The sequence below is a fragment of the Neodiprion lecontei genome, chromosome 6 (assembly GCF_021901455.1).
Source record: "Neodiprion lecontei isolate iyNeoLeco1 chromosome 6, iyNeoLeco1.1, whole genome shotgun sequence".
Lineage (NCBI taxonomy): Eukaryota > Metazoa > Arthropoda > Insecta > Hymenoptera > Diprionidae > Neodiprion > Neodiprion lecontei.
The window spans coordinates 2573250-2589826 of record NC_060265.1 but is presented as its reverse complement, the minus strand read 5'-3'; the positions used below and the strand labels follow the sequence as shown (position 1 = coordinate 2589826).

Sequence of the window (16577 nt, the reverse complement as noted above, 5' to 3'; positions counted from 1 at the left end):
CAAAAATCGAGATAGCCAAATTTCCAAAGCGGTATTTCAAAGGAGGACAAATATTCACCTTCGTTTTGCTGTTTCAGAAAAATGTTTACGGTTCTTCTTGGACTAGGTACGCAATTTCGATTAAAAACCTCGAAAAATCAATGCTTTTCTCACGGAAACAAGTAAGGCTTTCTAGGGGTGGGTAAATATGGATGGAAAAAAAATTTATAATTGTTTTGAACTATTTCAAAGCAATTTGGGGAGTGAGACCATAGAAATTCGATTTCACCCTTGCTAAGGAGAGGTCTAGTACACGTGATGTATCGATACACGAAGAATATTTTGGTATCAACGTTTAAACGATTGCTTTATTGCTTATCCATAATTAAAACAAAATGCAAGAGTTTAGGGATGAAAATCCTGCTACATGCAGATCCTTATTCAAATCACCGAGCTTAGGCGAACTACGTTCTTCCCTCGAACCGAGACCGAGATAATTTTCAATGTGCCGAGAAATTGACCGACGTCCCACTGCACTCGTTAATTCGAGATTATGCAGCGTTGATTACGGCGCAATTAAGCGGAGCGATAACGACCACCTCCGACCTCGAAGAGATGGCCGAGTGACCGAAAGCAGAGCAAGCTTCAGTTAGTTGGAGTCTTATTGCGGAAGGAGAACATCATGCGGTTCCAAAGACGCGAGATGGTCAGTCGAAAGTTTTTCCTCGTAGTCGCCATCGTCGCCGTTTCGATTTCCCACGCCAGCGGTTGGCCGCGTGCAGACTTTGGTAACGTCTTCTCAGGCCTCAGCAAAACGATAAACACCATTCGCGACGACGTCAAGACGGCCCTTCACCTTCCTGTACGGGGCACGGCCAGCACCCCCATTTCCACATCTACAACTCCGTCCCCCACGACGGCGGACCCAAACTTTCGTCATATCATTGACGTAGCTACTACACGAAAATGCCCCGACACACAGCTTAAGGTCGGGGATACATGTCGCCCCTCACTTGGATGACCGTAAGTTTCCATTCGTACGTACGTACAGAGCCGTGCTCTCTTCGCTCTCACCGATAATACATATATATATATGTAGTATGTGCGCCGAGTGATTCGTATAAAAGTTTGGAACATTGAGAACGAGAATATACAAGGACACTCAAAGCTGCGGAGGACTTGTGGGTCCGAGTTTTTCTCGTTCTTCTCTTGCTGAACCCGAAGGTAGGAAATACGATTTAAGAGGGTTTCGGAATCTTCGGCAAACAGCGCTGCACCGGGTGTAGAAAAATAATTTCGTCAAGTCATTTCGGGGGATCGATCCTGTAATTTCACTTTTCACATTTCCCGTCATCCAGGCGTTCCGATTGGTTTGCAAGTTTTAGTCAACCAATCGGAATGCTTGGATGGTGGCAAATGTGAAAAGTGATGTTAGGTAATCGACCCCCTGATCCTTGCGGTGGGAAACGTTTCTGCCGTCGTTTGCCATCCGTGAATGAAATATTCGTAAACTTGGGCCAGTTTTCTTCAACGCAACCATGCACGCTGTGTAAGGAGAAAACGAAATTCACCCTAATTAGATACGAGAGGGTAAAGTTGATCTACCCGCGGGACTATTTTTAAGAACTCGACATTTACATTTCCTTTTCCCTCCTCCACGTCTCCACTCCCTTTTCGTCCGCAACCTATTTCCTTTCTGTCTCTGTATCTCCTCTCTCGGTTGTAAATGTATTTGGGGTTACTTGGGAAGCAGGAGGCCACGGGTCAAACGATTTGGTCAATTCGTAAGTAACTTCTTCTTCGTCTTCCCCTTCTTCTACTCCGGAGGTTCCGGATCTCTTTACCCCGCATCATCCCCCCCCCCCCCCCCCCTCTTGTCTTCCCGTTTGCCTCAAGAGATAATGAGGTCCGTGCTATCCTACCTTTTTTTTATATCGGCCGTACCTACCGGAGCGAAGGTTCCTACAGGCTCGAATTCCTAATCCCATATGTTTACCCGAAACGTCGTTACTTTTTTATTTTTTTTTTTTTCCCCCCTTTCAACCCTTTCGCAATAACGAAGCGCACGAAAAGTGATGGAAAATTAACAGTACGCCCGCTTATTCGAATACATGTCTAAAACATAAAATAACCGAAAAAACAATTTTCATCGTTGACCAAACGGCGTATAGCCAATGTCGTTGAAATATTCATTCAATATCTGCGGAGAGCATGGATAGCTGTATTATCATCGTTGTAAAAGCCTCTGTGCAAAGTGTACCCTCTGCGTAATGTTGCTTGAGTGTAAAATTTAATACGAAAAATATTCGCACGATACTGTTTCGTTCTATCGATTCGTTACACGCGGGCTTATCGATCGATCCGAGCGCACGAAGAAATATTAACGACTTGAATTTTATTTCATGATTACAATTACTGGCGAATGGGCGGGGATTTATCGTTGGAGCAGGCAGCCGGACCGATTCCATGACGTATATAATTCCATCAAGCTTAATCTACGCAAGTATCATCGTGCGGCACAATTTTGGGTCAAATGTTGTTCCAGCAATTAGGTTAACGAATACGCATTCTCTGCTGTCAAGGGTGGTGGGGTAGCTCAAATCGTACGTGATCAAATATTACTGTTTGATATCACGTCCTATTTTTAGCGCTGATGCACGTCCACCTCGAACGATAACGACGAACAGTCAGCGGCGTGTAACGGCTATAATATCTGGGAATCTATGCATAATTGCGCGCCCACTTGGTCGGGCGGAGTCGAAAATTTATGTCAACTTTCGTGAAAAATTGACCACGCTTAATTTCATTAGTTCGTTTTACGTGTACCTGCGCAATCTTGTACCGAAGATCGTCGGGGCGATGTCGAGTTCAGGGAACGTACGTTGATCCTACCTCCCCGCGAAGTGAAATCAGATTTGGATAAAACACAAGCGCGTTGAAATTTTAATTAAAACGCGAGGAGTACGAGGTGGTTGGTCTATGCTTGGGTCGGTGTGATTCTTGATTTCATCGTTGCGATACCGAATTAATTCGTGGATAACTTCGGGCTAATAAGGTAATTACAAACGGGCATTTGAAAATATTCGACAGCGTGAAACCAGCACGGTAACGGTAGCATGTAATAATATGTATGTACGCACACCGTCGGAAGTGTTTGTCACGTACCAATGGTTAACGGGTGAGAATGCCGTCGGCTCGACGATCGTATAATCGAAATTGAACCGCGTCGACGTTGAATGCGAAACGAAATTTGGACGAATAAAGGGAGAAAGAGTCGCGACACGCAGCGGAAAAATACTCGGTGTACAAACGCGTAATTGAGGATAAGCCTCAAGGTTACAGACCGGAAGTTTATAAAGCTAGTACCGTTAAACGCATGCGGTGCGAAACCTTGTGCGTTATCACTTCCTGGGGAAGTCGACTCGGGAGTGAATCGTTGCGGGAAAAGCGAGACGGCTGAAGAAGACGAAGAAGAAGAAGAAGAAGAAGAAGAAGAAGAAGAAGGAAGAGGAAAGCCGTCGTGTCTCATTTAAAAAGGCCTCTGGTATGGTTGCGGAATCGCAACATCGACGAATCGTATCGATGCATTGAACAGCTGCGAATTCCAGAGCGTTTGATAGATGTGCATACGCGTGTGTGCACGCACACATGCATGGCCACACATCGTTGGTTCCATACCATATAAACAAGGTCTCGGAGTTCCGCTTTGAGGCGTAGTAACGACATGAGAGATAAACTCGCGTTAGTGCAGAACACGCGTGAAGATTAGTTGAGAGTGTTTTTACCCCGCGTTAAATTGCGCCTTCCATTGCAGCCCAGCAGCCACCGCGTCAGATACAGACGACAATAGTCGAGTCCATTTTGATATTCGAATATTTGGAGGTCAGTATGCAGTGGCAAAGGCCGATTGTGATCCTGCTTGTTATATTCTGCGCCTACGCGGACTGCTGGTCTATTCGAGAGGCGTGGAAAAGTCTGTTCCATCGGAACGATCCGGCCACTCAATCGACATCGAAAACGACTAGTTCTGAAGCTATTACCAAGCCGCTAATCATCGACGTTCGTAAGAAGGGGAGTTTCAGAGCTTGCGAAAACGGTAGAGTCCTTGATCGCTACGGTCGGTGCAGAAGACTCATATGAATTTTTCTGTCCGTGAGTATTATTGCATCACATCGTTGTGTCGTTTGGAAGTTTGTGCAGTTGGGGAGAGTTTGCTTTATATGGTTGGAAAGACGAACTGGGACCGTTGGTTGTTATTTTGAATGGTCGTGAGGAACGCGTTGATCTTTTCGTGGTCTGTGACACGACGCTTTAACATTCCGGTGTACGGTCTTCTATTATTCGTCGGGACGGTTTTATAATCCATACCGAAAATATCACCTCCGGCATCTCCCTCTATCCGTACGCGAATGCATCCATGCCTGCATCGGTTGTATATCATGTATGTTTTATCGTAAGAGTGACGCGCGCGCTGCAGTTCGATATTAAATTCTTCACGTTTCCGAGCTCGTCCGATCGACAGCTCAAATATGTCGATAAATAAAGCTGAAATACACGAAAACCGGATGCTTACTTCGAGCTTCGTTTTATCAGTTGTGAAGCGAGCGATAAACGCGCGCACGCAGCTTTTAAATTCGGTATATAATTTTTGCGATACTGTGCGTCAAATTCCATTTTACGCGCTGATAACTTTTTGATACAGTGTGCGTAACATCCGAAGCTCGATCTTAGCCAATTTGACGCTAACACAAGCTGTACAATCACCCCAATAGTGTATCCTTACAACGTTCACGTGAATAATAATATAATTTTAACGTATCGTATGTGATGATGAATATTGTGTTTGCATGTCGCTTGTAAATTCCTTTCTTTTTCTCTTTTTTTTTTGTTCATTCTACACGTTCATACGAGCTAGTAATTAATCTGTCGTTAATACCGATTCGAAATATTCAAAACCACTCTTGATATTCGTTTATCGTTACACGTACATCGAACATGAAAAGTGTAATTATTACCATGAGAAATTCTCGTTACGCTAATCCGTTTGTATTATTACCCGCCATAAATAAAAAAAAATGTATACGTACACCGTCAGAAGTGTCTGTCACATTCTACCGTTAACGGGTGAAAATTCCGTTGGCTCGACAATCGTATAATCGAAATTGCACCGCGTCGACGTTGAATGCGAAACAAATTTGGATGAATAAAAAGTGAAAAAGTGGCGAAACGCAGCGAAAAAAATATTCGGTGTATAGACGTATAATTGAGGGTAAGCCGCGAGGTTACAGACCGGAAGCTTGTAAGGCTCGTATCGTTAAGCGCATGCGGTGCGAAACCTTGTGCGTTATCACTTCCGGGGGAAGTCGTCTCGGGATTGAATCGTTGTAGGGAAAAACAGACGACTGTAGAAGAACGAGAAGAAGGAAGAGGAAAACGGCGTGGCGTGTCTTTTAAAGAGATATCTGGCAGGGCGGCGGGACCGCAACAACGATGAATCGTATCGATAAATTATAACAATAGTTATATAAACCATAGAGCCGGCGATAAATGTGCTTACGCGCGTCTGTGCGCACATGCGTGGGTTTTATGTCAAGCAAACAAGTTTTTCTGATTCTTTTTTGAGGCACACTGAGAGAAATAAACTTACGCGTTGTGCAACATAGGCCTGAAGATTAGTTCGGAGTGTTTTAACCCCGGGAGAAGTCAATTGCCGCCCAGCCTCCGCGTGAGATACAGACGACAATAGTCGATTTCACTTTTATATTCGAACTTTTGGAGATCACTATGGAGTGGCAAAGGCCGGTTGTGATCCTGCTTGTTATATTCTGCGCCTACGCGGGCTGCTGGCCTGTCGGAGAGGCGTTGATCAATATATCCTCTGGGAATAATTCGGTAATTGGAAGATCGGATTCGCAGTCGGTTCCGGAAAATGGGATCTATGCCGCCGTAATCGACGCTCCTAGGATGTCCCTCAATCCTTGCGAGGAAGGATCATTCCGCACCAGCCTCGGTCAATGCAGAAAAAGCGTGTGAATTTTGCTGTCCGTGAGTAATCCTGCATCACATCGTTGTGTCGTATAAAAGTTCGTGCAGTTGGGGAGAATTTGCTTATACTTGGAAAGATGAACTGGGATCATTGGTTGTTACACAATGCACCCGTTTTTATGAGGGTAGAGTGAGTCTGCGAATGCGCATGCACGGAGTACGGAAAAGACGACTTTCAACTCCTGGGACTTGAAAGTGGACTTTTCTGTACTCCGCGCATGCGCCGACGCGAACGCATCTGACTTTACGCGACTAACCACAAGTTCGTGCTTCGCGAAAATCCAAAGGTCGATCTTAGCCCATTTGAGGCGGTCACGTAAAATTTAGGTATACGTATACGTAGGTTTTGATGATTAATTCAACGTAGCGATCGAATGTCACTCGTTCGATATTTTTCGATCGCTACCCGTGCGTAAAATAACATTTTACGCACTAGTTGCGTAATACACCGATTTTCTCCTTGAGCCGCAGAGTATTATAATTGGATTCGATTATTACCAGTATATCAATCGAACTCCGCATCAGCAGGTGTTTGAACTTGCAAGAAAGAGCGTCACGTTCCTTCTAAATCAGTTTGAGGCAAACTCGACTTATTCACATCTTCACTATAAGTGACTAGGCATTAATTCCCATCTCTAAGGCTGATTCGTGTCCCATTAATCAACGCGTGCACGTATTCATACAGCCATTTATGGTCACGCTATTTTCACGTTTCACACGACGGACGATCTGTCCGAGCGTATCCGTGTGGCTGATTAGCGTTCCGTCCAAGTCCCGAGCAGGTCTCACTTTCCGTCATAACGCAGGATCCATGCGATTTCATCCGCACCGTAAATTTCCTTCCCTGATATCGTAATCTGCGAAAGTTCGCGATGCAAAAAGCATTTCTGCGAACGTCGATGACGCCGCGCGATGACAGAATCGTTCCTGGAATACATCGTGGAACGCGATTCAACGACGAAGACACGCGCGTCACGCGGCATTGACATTCGTCTGTGTATGTAACTAGATACGTGCGATGTGTGCTTGCGTGACAATCAAGGCTGACGTTTATTTTTCACGCACGACATCGCGAGCCAGCCGCGTGTTGGCATCCGTCACAGCCTTGCCGTGTCGGATCTTTGCTCGTTGGTGGGGGGATGACCGGATCGACACTCTCTGATATTCAGTTTATCAGTGCGACCCGACGCTGAGCGCCTCGATAAAATCTCGTGGGTTTCTATCTCGAAACACCCGCCATGAGAGCCGATTTTCTCATCGCGCTGGTCGCGGTCCTCTTGCCGATACTGTCATCGGTCCGTTCGGCTCCAACCGATACCTCCCAGGTCACTCAGCGCTTCTTTCCCTTCGACTCGTTCCCGAAATCGACTCAGATAAACGAAGGCTCCCTCTTCGTCGTACCAATTCGATGTTCGGGTGGCGCCGTTTACACTAACGGTAGATGTCGCATACTGTTTTAGGTGAGTGCAGATCAGACATTCGACATTCGTTTAGGATTCGTATCGCGACTTTTTGTTTATTTAATAACAACGGAAAGTCTGGTTAATCATTTTTTTCCGGGTGAGCAGATTTTTTTCGATAACCTGGTTGCGGCATGTTTTTATTTTTCAATTTTTCTTTTCGCTGCACAATATCCGATATTGTTTATTATTGGCCGTCACAGACCTAAGCGTGAATTTTACAAGCTTGGTATGCTAGCGGATCACAATTTATTTCGGTGTTTTTTTGTTCTCTTTATTTCATATCGAATCGTTTTACAATTATCATTGGCATTTGTCTATTTCACCTGTACAAGAATATCTATACATGCATATGTGTATTTGGCTCAAGTGCACAGGGGACATTTCTTAGGAACCCAATAAATGGATTGCTGTTATTGTTGTTGTTAAATTGTATTACTTGTCACGTTATACAAAATACAGTAATAAAACTGTGTAGATTGTCAAGTACACGGAAATCCAGCATCTTAACTCCTCGATTCATACACTATTGTGCTGAGTCAATTTGGCTCGCTGATTATGAATCTGAAATTAGATTTCAAGGATCCAAGATGACAGATCAATATGGTGGATAAAAATTTCAAATTTATTCGAATCCCTTCAAAAACGCTGTAAAAGGGTTTTTGGGTTCAGTGATTGAATTCGCCATACTGAAAACGGCGAAGAAATATTTCGAAAAGTTTACTAAGTATACGAAAAAAAGAAAAAAAAAGAAACACATGTTAAAACACACGCCATCTGATTTCGTATTTCAACACCATTGCACTCTTTCTCCGTGATTTTCTCTGATTTCAACTAATTCTCAGCTATCAGTAAACCGAAATAAATAGTTTTTTGGCCCTGATTCGTTCCCGAAAGGCAGCTTGCTGGGCGGCCAGCCTCAAACTCCGCTCACACGAAGGGCTGTCCATACCTCGTGCCAATGCGGGTGTGTTTCTATTGCGACTGCAAACCTGCCTCACTCTTCTCCTCACTCCCTTGTTTACAAACAAAATTTTAATAAACAAAGCTTATTATCACAACTATTATCATTGTTATTACCCAGAAGCGAAGCGTCATGGAAAGCTCGAGGCGATCTGCGTCTTAATTCGTGGATCAGAAATATCAACGGGAATCGCACAACTGCGTGAGTAACGTTTCGCTTCGTGCAACGGAGTCCGACGGATACTGGGAACGAAACCGCATAACCGCGTGACCGTGTTCTCGCCGAAGTGTTTAAGATATGAAATCCCGGCGTTAAAGAAACGGACGGAAACCACATTTCTAGCTTAATGACTAACTTCGATGCATTGCCGCGGTATATAGGGAGGGATCGTTCGAAGCCCGAAGCATAAGTCCGAAAGCTCTTGTCGCCGTCGTCTTGCGATCCCTTTCATCGTCCTCGTCATCGTCTCCGTCGTTCGGTAAAAATGAAATTCCTACGTGGAGGGATCTTCTTATCCGTGCTCATCGTTCTAATCGCGATCATCTGTTCGGCCGAATCTCGTCCCATGTATTTCCCACCGCGTAGTTCCAATCGTCGGATGTGTCAGAACGGCTACAGACTCGTCAGAAACAGAGGTTGCAGACAGATGCTCTTCTAGCCAGCACAGATGTCGGTAGGTATCCTTAAATTACGATTTGCCTACTCGTTTTTCCATCGATGTCGCATGTTTTGCAGCACAAAGAGAAATGGCAATAAAAAAGAGAGGGAGGAAAATTGGCATAGAACTGCTCTTTTGCTTTGCTGTGATATTTATGTCTACATACATATTTAATGGAAATACATTTGTTCCCCGTTCATGGATACAGATGCGGAGACTATCGTTTAACCATTACCGCGGTTAAGGAATAAATTTGAATATCTAAGGAAAAAAAAAAAAAAAATGTACCGCACAAAGTTCGGCGTAAAACAAGGCGGACAAATATCAGAGGCGAAATTTTTTACGGTACCTGCGGTTAGGATCAATAGACGTTACAATCGGCTGCAGAAAAAGTTCCATTTTATTCTAAACAAAAGGCAATGTCTGAACCAGTCAAAATTAGCCATATCATATTCGTTTTGTTTTTCATTTTCGTTATTCGTATCTTCAATTATTTCGGATTATTTCGTATTTTTTTTTTTCTTCGTAACGGTGCATTTGAAACCAAAATTTCGTAAAATTCAGTACGTGGTCTTAATGGCGAAAGAGTTTTTTTCATAATTTGTAGTTTCATTCAAAACATTTTTTCAATTTCAAGTAAAAATATTCATTCATCTTTCACTAATCATATCAAATAGTTTCTCAGTAAGTAAGTCAATGATAATAATCGATACTTTAATCCCGTAAATTGATATTGTATCACGTTGTTCGTGAAATTCCTAAAAACTCGATTATCCGGGAAAAAACAATCGATTAGTTTTGGTCGTAGGAATGACGCGCAGGCTTCGGATCCTAACCGAATTTCGGAACATCGAGCGTACGTATCTATCTACATGCCTGCAACACGAGTTGAGTCCCCGAGTCAGATTTGGTCCGGGTTAGCTTCACGGTCGTTCGATTGATCTTCCGATGCTCTCAATTTGGAATATTACCAATTAATTACTGCAGAATGGTTGAGCCAGGCTTGAGCCAGCCTCGCGTTCACGGAGGCCAAACCTGCCTAAATACGGTGGCGAAGCTATTGCCTGGGCAGATCCAGCGACCCGGTATCCGAACGAGGATTCACGGTGCATGTATGCAGCTGGCCAGGAACCGCAGGGTATCTATCTCTCGAACAAATAGGCGGCCACGCGTGTGGATCAGCCTGGCACTCCTCGGGGTGACGTGTGTACCAACGTACTCAGAATTTGTTCAAACAGACTCGCACTCCGCGTCTAGGAGCGCACCAACTTTTCGCTTACTCGGTTAATTTGAATCCCGCGCTTTTTTAAATCGCGGTTAAAAAAATAAGGAATGAAAATTTAGCGCATACCCGTGTCGTACGTACGTAAGGAATGCGATATTTTACGCACGCACCGAGCGGAAAGAAATCGTTGAATAAACTAAATTTCCGGTCACGGGCGGTGAAATGAATATTTATTTGTGTCAATTCAAGATCTGTTGGTCTGACTAAACGTGTAGTCGATTTAAATAGTCCGACAGATCTTTAATCGACACAAATGAATATTCATTCCGTCACCAGTGACCTCGCGTTCAGTTGATTCACCATTTTTTTTTTTCTATCATATTCGGTGATAAAGAACGGGGATATTAGACGGATATTGGCCTCCAAATTTTCGTCTCAAAGTCAGGTGAAGCGAAGATGTTGAAATTGAGGGCAGCGGTAAAGGGTTGAGAAAAATCGACGAGAAATTAATTTCTGTCCAAGTGATGGAAAAAGAATTTTGCAAAAAGTATATTGCCTGTACCTTTTTCAAACATAATTATCGCTGCGACCGGGGCGCGTTTCTTGCGCAACGAGAGAAAAACTAATCGACCTGGAGCTTTTCTCCAACTTTTTCCGCTCTCTCTCTCTCTCCCGATATACGTACTAATCGATGTATTACTCATCCGAACAAGAATCGTCCGTTTTCTGCGTATCCTGTACAGTCAACAGCCTTTTAACAGTGGTTCAATAGCTGGTTTAAGGAGCGGCGTTCTCGACTCTTGTCCATGGTTTGCAATTGCTCTCAGGATTGTTCGATGATGCTGCCACCGGGGGGATGAGGCGGATAGAACAAATATAAACGTATCGATTTCATTTCGGCGACCCCGTGACCCCCTCTCTCCTCTTCCTTTTCCACCTCTTTCTCTCTCTCTCTCCCTCTCTCTCTCCTCCATACCTACAACGTGTGTAGCGTGTGACGTCGACGTTCATCTTTGCCCCCGGTGGTGTATACCTTTTGACCCCCGCTGTAGACATACTCGAGACCCTCGTATCGCAGCTCGTGACGAGCGATTCGATCACGTTCACTTTTGTGTTTTCTTTTCCTCTCTTCTTTAAATTTATTCCGAATCACATGATAAATATGGGAAAACTCTTATCGGAGATCAAACAAATTGACAATCTATTTTATTGTACGTTGTGGATGAGATTTTGAAAGAAAAAATAAAGGAGAAAGGAAACGTTGGTTTCGAAGTATCCATTCGTGAGTATTGTTCACGGATAAATTTCTGCAAAACGACTCGCTGAAATTGAAACGTGAAAAAAATAAAAACAATTCGCTGGACCAACAAATTTTAGTATCAATATAGTCACGGTAAAAACATTTCTCGCGACACTTGGCTGTACATATAATACTTGCTAATCCTTTGCCGTTGCACTGAAAATTTTTGCGAAATTTTCCGGTCTGGCGAATTGTTTTCTTCCGTAAAGGATGTGCGAATCATGAATATTATATTGGTTCACTTGTAATTGCTGTTAGGGTGAAAAAATTGACTAACTTTTGGAAAAACGTGAAATAGCGATAATAATAATTATTCTTTTCGCCAATTAAACGAAAAGCCTTTGTTATATTGTCGCTTTTTTATACAAACATTTACCTACAAGTATGTACATGTACGCGAGGAGCCGTGACAACGAGCACAGGGTTTAATTAATCAATCGTTTTGCATAAGCTGAAAATTAGGACAGATAGGAATCTTGTTGAAATGTAAATACGTAGGATAAATATCGTATGTTATTCGGGCCGGCATGCAGGGCGTAACGCGGAACGAAAAAAGCCACCGCGTTAAAGAATAGCCTTCGTTTTATTCATCGATTTGTTCGAGCAAATTATCACATACGCATTATCCTATATTCTCCTTTATCCCACGGTGTATTAACGGACACATATTATTTTCCATTCGCATATACCTGTGAATTTTTCGCTTGATCCTTTCCGCGACAGTTTGCGAGAAAAACCGTTTTCTGGGATGAGAATATGCATAGGAGAGGAGAAAATCCTGGGCGTCGAGACTAGCCGGCTAGCGTAGCGTCGTGCAATGTGGCAAACGAAGCGTGAAGCCTGAGATATACCGGCATACCGAGCATGTAACGCGTTTGAAAAAGAACCGAACGGGCAGGAGTAAAAATAGGGAAAATAGAAACTAAATACCGCGGCTCGACTTTATCGGGAGTCCGTTCGAAGCTCCGTCAAGTCCTAATCCACTGCGACATAGAATCATGGGATTTAACTCTCGACTAAATATTATTCCTTTCGTCAAAAGCCAGGCGAAGTAGCTACGCGAGGATCGAGACGTGAGAGTGAGAGGGTTCAGGCTGCAATGCCGGCTGGTATGGAAATTCGGAGATAGAGAAATATGCGCGAGGAGCTCTGCCTCCACCTCCTCCTCCACCTCCTCCTTCGCCTCAGGATTTCAAACTTCAATTAGCGCGCGGAATGTAATTTAAGTTTGATCATTGTTACTTATGTTGGTATTAATCGTAATCATAATAAACGCCCGGAGTCCTCGAGCCAGGTGTATAACGCCTGCAGCGTTATAAACGCAAATCGAGCCCGGCTCCCGCTCGATCTCTAATCATGCACGAGCCAATTATCCTGCACAATTAATTTCCCTAATCAGTTATTGTTACACGTACATACATACATGTACACGAAGATATCTCTTCTCTCTTCTCGGTTTCAGGGGCAAATCAAACTTTGAGTGACCACGGGTCCGCGACCAGATGTAATGTTCCAGCCTCCGGGAACGAGGGACTACCTTTCATCAAATTCTGCCAATCCGTTGCCGACCCGTATCAAAATCTCTCGAGGAAGAGCCACAGCTGAGTTCACCCGACGTCACTCTCAATATTGCTTACTTCGTTACGTCTGTGTATACCTTACACCCTATAACTCTAGGATCTTTATATTTCACTCTATTTTCTCTCATCAATCCCTGATTTTACTCCCCTTACTTTCACTATCGTGAAAGTACAGACTTATGATATTTCACACTAAACTCACACACGTACGAAGTTTGCACCTAATTTCTTTGATATAATACATGTTACTTTATATTACGACCGTATTGACATATATAATATGTATAAATACACATACGTATATGCGTACACACAAATATTCGCATATTCGTATGGTATATAGAAATACGAATAAAATTCTTTTCGAACTGTGAGGAATGAATTTATAATTTTGAACAAAGTTGCCAAACTCACCACGCGTCGAATTCTGTATGTAACGGAGCGTGTGTGTAGTTATGTACGGTATTTACATACCCATGCCACATTCAACGGTTTTGAGCGACCGCGTAATTTAATTCTTGATTTAAAAGAGCTGCTCCTCGAAGCGCTTTAACGGGTTCTTCGTTATTATTTCAAGTTTCTCCGGAGGAGGAAGACCTCCACCTATATATACATATATATGTAACAGATTCTGAACTAAATTATTGAAATAAGGTTTAACGGCTACGAGTCATGCGAGGATTCAGAATATGTTCTTCTGAGCTGTAGGTACAACCTATAGAAGTATATTATTCCAATTCCCGGAGGTCTGAACCCGGGACTGGAATGGATACCGTAATTCTGAAAAATTCTGCTCCTCTCTCTGATCCGTGATTAAATAAGTGAACGAATGATCGAATCGCCGTATATCCGCGTCCGCAGGTCATTTCGGAATTTTACGCCCCGCGCTAAGAACCGCCCTTATAATACTTAACGGTACCGAGAATCTGTGCATCTAAACAGCCGTATAGCACACGGCAAGACATTTAATTTTGCGGCCCGCCGCCGCTCCGCGGACTCAATTAATTTTCGTCTTTGAACATCTCATTACAGGTACAAGTCTGTGTAGTATCGTCAATTAAATGTTCGTGGAATCCAAGCTGACAATTATATTCACGCAATTTGAAATGCGACGTTTGTAGAACGTTACAGAATCGCAGCAGCGGTTCCAAAGCTTCAACCTTTCGCGGTTCGAAGATTTTTCGATGTGGGTTAATAAAGGCGTCTCAGCCGGAGCTGCGGAACGGCCGAGAGGCGAAGGGATTGAGGGAGGGGTTATCATCTAGATAATGCCGCTGATATACATACGGTGGTCTCGGTATACCGATACTCTACGAATATCGGAACTTTTTATCTAGATATATATACTACTCGGCGATGCCAGCACAGCAGAAGTGCCGGAAGTGGCGGGTGGGCGGAGGTTGTACGTGGGTGTGTGTGTGTATGCATGTTTGCACGCGTGAGAGGTATGCCGGCTCTCCTAGATGTGAGTACTCCTCGCGGCGAAGACCCGAGAGCCAAGAGGCATCGATATCGTCTAGTGCCACTTCAGGCCTTCAGGATGGTAGAAGTGGGAGCCGGGCTATTCCAAGAACTTTAGCTTTATACCAATATTTGAATTATTATTCCTTTTTCCGTTATACCACCCCTACCCCTCAACGATCATACGCTTTCTACCCAGCCTCTCAAACCCCGCTCTATGCATGCCGCGTAATGCACTTGTGCAGCCTTCCTGCCTCGCCGAATAAACGGTTAAACCTACCGCCGCGTTATTGAATGTTCACATTCTCCCGAAGCATGAAACCCGCAACGTTGTACCGAGTCATAATAAAATTACATCCGCATACGTAATTCGAGAATTGAATTACACCGTACTCGCATATTCACTGATCGATAATTGAACCGGTTCAATTATTAATCGACAACCACCGTTCCATTTTCGGCAGTTTCTTTCCTCCCTCTCTGTACTTTTCAATATTCGAGTAGTGCGGGTCGTAACCGTCGTAACGTGCTATTTAATAAAAAATGTCCAATCCACGGAACGCTCACCAGTCCGAGTTACCGTCGGTAAGCGTGAATATACCCGTCGATAACCGACGGTTACCATCGAGCATGGCCGACTGTAAGCGCGTTACCGACAGCGCGACGAGTCGGCAGAGCAATTCGCGTGGCGTCGGTGGCGTATCTATCGAACTTTCGTATTAACGGTCGACGCAGAGCCGACAAGTGAAGATCGGTCGACAAGTGAATGTCGCGTTTGGAAGGCGAAACTGAATCCGTCCGGCACGCGAACGAAGCTTCCGAAGTTATTAATTATTACCAATTCCAGTAAAAACGCACGAACCGTCTTGTTATTCGCCCAAGTATGACTCCGGAGCGTGTTTATCGCCGAAAAGAGACGCTCAGCGGGGAATTTTGATGTGTGGCACAACGGCTCGTAAAGGTTTGTTATTGTTGTCAATCGGGGCGAAATTTGGGCAGTAGGGCAAAGAGCCTCGGGCTGGGACAGCGTATTGCGAAACCGCAGAACGCAGATATGCGAAAATTTCCATCTGCCGCGGCTCTTTTTTCTTCACCATAATAACAACACTTTTGCTCCGTGATTGCAGAGTGAATCGGGCCACGGAGTTCGTTAAAATTGATGTTTATGCGCGGGTACGCTGCTTATGTGCATACGTACGTACAACGCGTTATACCCACGCTGCAAGCTCGCTTATACGCAACGGTGGAACAACTTTCACGGCGACAGGTTAATCGCGGGTACCTGACAATAATTCGAAGTAAACGACGAGTGGACAGTGGACACGCGACAGTGCGGCAGTGGGCGAGTGAGTGAGTGAAAGAGAGAGAGAGAGAGAGTGCGAGAGAACGACCAAGAGGAAAAGACGCGGTGGCCGGCGCCGTAACAACGTCATCGCGAATATCACAAAGCCGGGTAAGTGCGGATACGTGGTGATTTCTGCGGGCGTGTGAGTGCCTCGAGCCGCAGGAGGATCAATTAACGAAAACGAATTGTGCGTATGAGATAATTATAGAAAGTGCAGGGCAGTTTGGAAGAAACAGGTGCACACCAACGGCGGTCGTTAAATCAGGCGGGTATTTGCTCCGTGATCGTAAATTTATGCATTCGCGTTACGAGTGAGCGAAACGTCCGCGTCCCCGAATCACAACGCATCGCAAGACACGTACGGGCCGGTAAGCGAGTTTCCTGCAGCATCATCGCAATTCTCTTGCGCAACCGTAACGTTCGGCGAGACGGGAACTTGAAACGCAGAGGCGGCGGCTGCCGATTTGCACCCTGAATCATGACGGCGTTTTGCGCTGTGACACGTACCGGGAGTTTCTCGAATTCGGCGGAGATGAGGAGGAGACGAGACGCGGTCGACC

General features: G+C 44.4%; 1 long non-coding RNA gene across 1 annotated transcript; it reads left to right on the top strand.

Moving 5' to 3' along the window:
• The first annotated feature begins 397 nt into the window (after positions 1–397).
• On the top strand, positions 398–13585 carry LOC124294947. Its single transcript, XR_006904846.1, has 2 exons — positions 398–1002; positions 13094–13585. It is a non-coding gene; the product is annotated as an uncharacterized LOC124294947 (long non-coding RNA).
• The last annotated feature ends 2992 nt before the right edge of the window (positions 13586–16577 follow it).